The sequence below is a fragment of the Misgurnus anguillicaudatus genome, chromosome 18, assembly GCF_027580225.2.
Source record: "Misgurnus anguillicaudatus chromosome 18, ASM2758022v2, whole genome shotgun sequence".
In the NCBI taxonomy this organism is placed as follows: domain Eukaryota; kingdom Metazoa; phylum Chordata; class Actinopteri; order Cypriniformes; family Cobitidae; genus Misgurnus; species Misgurnus anguillicaudatus.
Genome location: NC_073354.2, coordinates 22,351,916 through 22,360,196, shown reverse-complemented (window position 1 = coordinate 22,360,196; position 8,281 = coordinate 22,351,916).

The window sequence follows — 8,281 nt, the reverse complement described above, 5'->3', positions numbered from 1 at the left end:
CTAAGGTAATAAAACATAATGGTACATTATAAAAAGGTCTTTATACACCCCTGATAATATAGTTTTATATTATTTTGCATTTCTGTCAAGAGATCCTTTAAAAAATACACACTGCACCTTTAAATTACTACAGTATTGTAATATTAATATTAATTTTCACTTATGTATCCATGGCAAAGGGAAATTGCAGTGAAACACTCACAGTATGATCAGGAGAGAAGCGTGGATCACTGATGATGTCATCCAAAGTGGGGGTGATCCCGAGGTGATCACTGTGTTTGTGTTGGGAAGAACAGGTTAAGGATCTGCAAGAAGTCAAATGCTGGACGGACAGCCACTTCTCTTCCGACCGTAACTGACTTTCACTCTCCTCTGTGGAAAAACAAATGTATTTATTCTTGTCATTTCTCATCAATGCATTTACCACCAGCTGTTCTGGATTAAAAAGAATATGCACAGTGGTGCCCAAATGTCTGGTATCAGATTCAGTACAGAATGCAAATTAGAATGGAAATGAAATACTTTTATTTCTTTACAAAATACATTATTATTAGCATAGTAATTTGGATTAAATTAGATTTTACATTGCAATAATTTTCAGTATATTCAAGCCACATGATTGTTTGTGATTTTAAGAGTTATTTGTCATTATATTAAAGAAAGAGTATTTGAAAATTCACTGAAAACCATTTTTTCTAGTTAATTGTGAGAATAACAACTAGAATGAAATGGTGGATCTTTTCCGGAATGCCAAGAATGCCACACCTGGAATGGTAAAGAATACATAAAGAAGGAAAGAAAGAATGCCACACACTGGGCATTGAAGTGTATTGCAATTCAATGGCACAATATCAATAAACCAGTGTTTATCTTGCATTATATTCTCCTTTGTACAATATCAGTATCATCTTTAAAATTATTATTAAATTAACAAAAGGGCATATAGTGAAATACCACATCTCTAACTCATTATATCAGACAAAATGAAAAATATCTAAATTGATAAAATCACAGCATGATATCAACTCTATGAATCAATACATTTTTAATGCATTAAATAAACACTCAGGTTGGCAGTGTGTTACAGCAATATAATGGGGCTTAGATTTAGCCCCTTCTTTCCTGCAGTACAGGAAACAATGAACAAAACACTCAATAGACAGATTTAATTGAATATACAGTCAAAGATGTATACATAGAAAACATTCCTTTATTCTTGTTTCTCTGATTTAATGAAACTTTATCTGGAAGATAAAGTAGCATAAATCACAATTAGTAACATGTTAGACCAGGATATTTTTTCATTTTGTCATATAAAATTCCATTGGTGTTTTTGAGAAACAACTGGAATATTTAATAGATGTAAATTTCCATTCTTATGTGAAGCAAGGTTAAAAAGTGACGGGAAAACGGCACTTACGGGAAAACAAAACACCAAGGTAACATGTTATTTATTGTATGTCTGACAGCTCCTAACTCAAACACAGCGGGGAAAGATTGATGAGGGTTAACATACTGTTTATTATTTATGTGATAAGCACATTCAGTTTCCAAATATAACTTTGCTTTCTGGGAGTGTTCTTTGTCCACTGTGATTAAACCATTAATCTTAGAAACCTCTCTATTAACAGACTTTAATGCAGAGAAAATGTAATTACCTCCACTCTGTGAGCTATTTTTGCAAACAGTGGGCTGCATCCTAAGGAAGGTGGTGAGTGATTGCTTTATCCAGATAACAGATAGCCTACTGTATATTAAAACATGGGCATTGACCTCATTTAAACTTCAGTCAACTCTACTGACTGTCCACAGGGTGGAAACAAGAGGTGACACTAATTCAATATCCCAATCAAACACTGTCTCACACACGCCTGCTGTTACACTATCTAATCTTTTGGTGTATCTCTAATCTCATTTAAGGAAATACAGTCAGGATTTGATTTCCTGAAAAGCTCAAGGGACTGAAACGCGAGCAGCTTGGGGTCCGATTTTCTCAACACAATGCGGCAAGTAGGCCCGCCCATCACACTGTCGACTTTAAACAAAGTCGCGTGTGACATCAAAGTACCGCGAGAGAGATTCGAAAGCAAACGAAGCAGACTGCTCTCGCGGGACTAGATGTCATACGCGATCAGTTTGCGCAACGACGCACGAAGCCGAACCACACACACAAGGTGATTCAGCACGCATTACTGTTACATAGTTCGCTGTACTGTACATAAATAATTGATGATCATTAAGCTAAATTACGAAATATATGTTAAATATATATTATAAAGGTTGTCAGTTCTGTTTTACATGCTAAATTCACACACAATTAATCGACAACATTTCTTTAAAATAGGCATAACGTTACTGTGCTGTGTAACTTGTGTCACGTCAAGTAGCGCGTTGGTTACTTACAGAGATTAAGATATCATTTGAACTTTTTTTTAAAAATCTAACTTGATATTGTCCACCAAAGTTGCTCACATCATTCAGGTAAGTGCTCTCCGCTTATTTATAAACTTTCTGTTGTAATGGGCGTCGCCATGTTTTTTATTTATGTTCGTCACTGTGGTATAACTATGGTTGTTACTGGTGTTATTTTCACGGCCACAGTGGAACAATATATTTTTTTAGTATTTTTTAATATACTTCGACAATTCGAGAGTCACACTTATTTATATGGTTGTCAATCCCAAACACCACCTCTGTAAATGTAGCCTACATGTGAAATCACAATTTTTATAAATATTTTTGTATTTTTTGAGGTAGGCTACATAGGACATTACCTCAAAGAAACAGGATAATGAAAATCAGCTGAATCACGGATAAAATATGATAAAATTAAATACAAAAAGTTGAATTCATCATTTTATGTTTATTGAACAAATCCATAAGAAAATCCTGTTAACTGGAGGCGCACTACCAGTAGCTACGTTTACATGGACACCTTTTGCATCAATCGGAATAAAAACCTTCTGATTTGATAAATTAGAGTTAGCTCCCTCTTCTTGGATTTGTGACGACCAGGGATTCTTCCTTCAGTTGCAACTCCCGATATAGTCAAATACCTGGTTTTCATGCCGAGCCCATGTGTCAATGTCTGCTTTATTTATATAGCAAATTTAAAATAGCCAGTGTACTGCTTTACAGTAAAATAAGCACACAGTAAAACAATAAAAGCAATAATTGTTTTTACCATTTACTATTAAAAAATATTATTAGGCTATTACAATAGAAAATTTGTTATGAGCAATTAAGCACACTGGCATTGCAGCGCAAATTTTAGTTGTGTTGAAGTACATTTTGTGCATACACTAAAAGTATACTTTAAAAAAAGTACATATTAAATAGTCTTTAAATAAAGCACAACAAGACGAAGCATACTTGTTTTATACTTTATGTACTTTAATCATATTTCTATTTTTTTTCCTGAGCTTTGCCAACCACAAGCGACTCCTCTGATAATTTCTTGCATTCCTTTTCCTGGTTTTTAATCACTTTTGGAAGTCGATAATATTCCAAATGTTTTTCTCGATCTGTCCTGTTGGTACAACCTCAAACACGGCAATAATTAACCATTTTCCTTGACGACGTTCGGGATATACTTCAGTGCCTGTGCTCTGTTGTGATGCAGAGTGCCTCCAATATGGCGACTTCCGCTTTGATGATGCGTTGTGAAAACCCTCTATACCTATGACGTCAGCAGGAAATGTGACGCTCCTTACCATGTTTGAAAGATTTGCTCACAACAGGAGTCAACTTACAGATTGTGAGTCCGAAGCGGGAGGAATTATGATAATGTCGGTCTTGTTTACATCACCAATCCCAGGAAGTAAACTGTTGCCTACAATCTGTGTTTGTTGTAGTCCAAGAAAAGAGATTAACATTGGAGACGATAACTTGTGTCATTGTTTACTTTGGGGTTTGTACCTTTTGCATATCGTTAACATACATACTTACACACCAAAGGAAATCTAAAAACATGAATCGGAAAATAGGTGCTCTTTAATAATGTAATCGGATTGATGTTTCTGTAGCTCAGCTGGCAGAGCCTTTCTTTAGCATGAATGACTCAAGCCATAACATTCAATTTTACATTGAGACTTTGACCCCTTGAAACTCATGATCGTTTGATAATTACAACTATTGGAGCGGACACAGCATGTTTCAGGCCACTGGATTTTAGATCCTCAATGTTTCAGCTTCTCACCCGTACTAATCTGTATCAGGACAACCATCACAAGTTTCAGGTTGAACATTCCTATCCAACTCAGTGAGCATATACTGTGAGAAGTCATAAGTTTTGTTGTATTCTTAAACCTTCATCAAGGGCACATTGCATAATGCATTACATAATGCAACACATTTTTCTTTAAAATTCATGTTTTAAAGAGGACATAACATGAAAATCTGACTTTTTCCATGCTTGAGTGCTATAATTAGGTCCCCAGTGCTTTTATCAACCTAGAAAATGTGAATAAGATCAACCCATTAACTTAGTTTTGGTAAACCATTCTCCATAAGCATGTGAAAAAATAGGTAATTGAAATTTGGCTCCCCTGGTGATGTCAGAAGGGGATAATACCAGCCCTTGATCTGGACTATCCAATCACAACACTGCCATTTAGTGCAGAGATCAGCTCATTTGCATGTTAAACGACACTTTTTGCAGTGCACACACCTACAAAGTGACAATTTTTAACTTACTATAATAAATTATCTATATGATATTTTGAGCTAAAACTTCACATATGTATTCTGGGGACACCAAAGATTTATTTGACATCTTAAAAAAGTCTTGTCAAATGTCCCCTTTAACATGCTAATGTTTTAATATGTTACATATGTCAAAAAATGGCAAGACATTGAAGATTTTAAAGGTGCTGTTTGTATATTTTAAATAGTGGTGAGAATGCGAATTGCAACCAACTACTCAGTCCACAGCTCAGCCTTCCTTTTAAAATGTATGAAGAAGCTACAGTAGCCACCACGCGACAAATATGTCGTTGCCTAATACCGAGTTCAGACTTTAGCCCCGATTTTGACTCGCCGACAGGTTTTGAGAAATCGCTGACAAATGCCTAAAATCACAGAATAATCGGTGCTCGTTCACGCGAGTGACAATCACACAGTGTGAATTATCGAAGAGGTGATCTGAGAGAATCGCCGACGAGTTGCAGACACCCGTGAGATATCTGGCATGCTAGATATCCGGTCTTGCCTGTGTGACCCCGCGTTGTTTCCTTGTCACTTGCTTTTGGTTGAAAATGTAACTACACTTTAATAATGAAAGAGTGTGCATGTGATCAATACGTAAAATCATAAAAGGTAACTTAATTTGCTTTTAGTCAAATTTCTTCTAGTCAATAATAAATAACAAAATTCTTCTGCATATGCATATGAGTAAGAACATCTAGACCAGTGCCAATTATTTTCTGTCACGCCCCCCCCCCTAGGAAGAAGTAAACATTTCGCGCCCCCCAACTCTCCGCCGCGACTGTAAATAGTATAATTTGTCTATAAAGTGACACACCTGCAAAACATTGTATCCTTATTAACACTAAAGAAAACACAAAAATAGAAATATCGATCAACTTACAACAAAGAATAACTTTATTAACATTGTTTTTTAGTCTGTAACAAAAAAAACTTCAAATGCATCAATTTGCCTGAAAAAAAACAATCCTTATTTAAAGCATAATATTTTTTGACCATTTTAAACTGAAAAATTAAATTAAATATAATCAATAAATAATAATAAAAACTCAAGCGGCTTATCAGCGTGATTGGGGTGTAATGTCTTTAAGTGACAGTGCAAAAAAATCACTTCCTGAAAAAGTATTTTCCCCGGGGTCTCACGTGCCCCCCCTGATGTTGCTTCGATCCCCCCTGGGGGTCCCGCCCCACTATTTGAGAAGCACACTAAGACAGTGTTATAATCTTAAAAATTTACTGGTCACACACCTTCAGGGTTCCAGCTGAATCTCTGCTCACTGAGAACTGATAAAGCTCCATTACTGGTGGTCTTATCTTTGGTGCTAAGAAGATATTTCCCCTCTTGTGTTGTCCTGTAGTCCTCTGCTTCCTCTTCAGGCAACAGCCGAATACTGTCCTGCGGCAGTGGCCTGGAGGTGGATGATGAATGGCATAATGGTGGAGACACAGCACTTATAGATCTTTGTGGAAATGTACAGTCAACATCCCTTGATTTTAGGTTTGTTTGGCTGGTTAAAAAGGCTGCTTTCTGGTGATGGTCAGACATGTAGGAAAGTTCTTGTGTGCTTTCGTATGGAGGTTGTGACCAGGCTTCTAAGTTTTTGTCACATGATACAGGACAATAGCCACTCGTATACTCAATGTATTTCTGAAATAGGCAACTCTCTTCTTGTGCTCTATGCACATTTTGGTTAAGTTCTTCATTCAATGCACAAAACTCAAAGGGGAAAACTTTACCCTGCGTATGCTCTATGTCCTGAGTTGAAAAGTAATTGTCTTCATGCAAAAACCCACTAAAGTCACAAAGTGGTGATTGGGTGTTATTTCCCAAACAGTCAGAACTAGCACAGTTAACTTGGTGGATTATGTCCTCCACTTCAGCTATCTTGTCTCTTACTCTTGATCTAGCTTCCTGGTATTCCATATGGTTGAGCCCACACTGGTACGATCGAGGCACATTTCCTATTTCTGGCTTTTCTTGATTGCAATGTTTAGTGGCTTTTACCAAGTCCTGTAGATCATATTGTGCTCCATGTAAATGGACTCCAGCATCTCTATGATCAAATCCATTGTCATACTCCGAGAGCTGACTTGATAGGTCTTGATCTTCCTCTGAATTCCATGAATCCCTGACAGTTATGTAATTTTCACTTGGTGTGAAATCCATTTGTTCGTAAATCATTCGAACAGAGCGTGACGTTTCCAATCCAGCCTGTGTTTCAGGGCATCCGTGCTTCCATTGTCCCTTGTGACTTTTTGAATCTTTTTGATGGATTGGTTTAGTTTTGTTCACATGGAGCCTCTCCTCCTCATCCAGGTAACTCATCATCCACAGTTTCTTTACTTTTCGCCCTTTGGATGCAGTTCTGAGGCTTTTCTGAGAAATTGTAAGATTGTGCTCCAACCTGCTATAGCAGCACAGACCCTTTCCACTCTGATGATCACTCTCCAATTTCCATTCGTCAAGAAAATCTGAAATCTTGTTCCCCTGTTGATTTCCCATTACAACTTTGGCTTTGATAAACAGATACAACAGGTTCTCCAGTGAGTGAATCTAAGATGGCTTATCATTTCTGAACTCATTTGTCTTGTCAGGACCCTAATGCTCATTCATGGTCCCACCTCTTTAAAGCAACAGCCACTCAAAGCCTTCCCCCTCATGAGCTGCCCTCCCCTTTGGGTGGAACACAGATTATTAATGATTAGGAGTAACTTGTCTGTATTTTCTGTACTTCAAAGAAATAACTTTTTTATTTGTTCTATAATTTACTTCAAAAAACACTAAATGAAATGTGTAAAATTTTACAAATGTTCTCAGAACCAAATATATTGGATGGTTATTGATGCAACCCTGCAGAATTTTTATTACAATACTTATTTTGTTATAAAGTTAGGAAGTCAACAATTTAGAGAGGTTCAAAAACCATGTGGTCCAATGAGGAAACATATTTCATATTCAATCCATGTGTTTGTAAATTCATGCTCATAATAGCGTACCCGTGCCTGGACAGGCTGTTGGCACACAACATGGGCACTTCTTTGGAAGAAATTATGAAATTAAACGACTGCTATTTAGATTTGGCCACCAGATGGGGCTGCTACCACAAAATGTAACCTTAGCCAAATCAGGACACTTGTTTTATGACAGGTCAAATGTTATTATTATAAAAGAAATCGTCCATATAAAACGTATAAAAAGTATATTTTTAAAAGTTATATTATTTTATCTGTTTTATAGAAGGCTATACTTATATTTAGAAATAACAGTAGTCTCTTCATGCTCTATTCTGCACCTCTAGGTCATCTTTAGACAATAAAATATTTAATTTTTCAGTTTGTATAACTCAAATAACCTTTCAAACATTGTAATTTCTCTTTGTAATTGTAATTCAAATGTAAACGTTGTGAGTTATTTTTAAAACTGCAGTGTAGAATGCTTGTTTAAACATAAATTTAACCCTTTATTTCTTAAGGTGATGCAGATAAGCTCGTCCTCACGGCGGTGCTCCACTGAACAGGGAATAAGAGCGTGAGCGCGCTTGTGACACTGAGTGACAGGCGCGCAACAGTGGGCTTG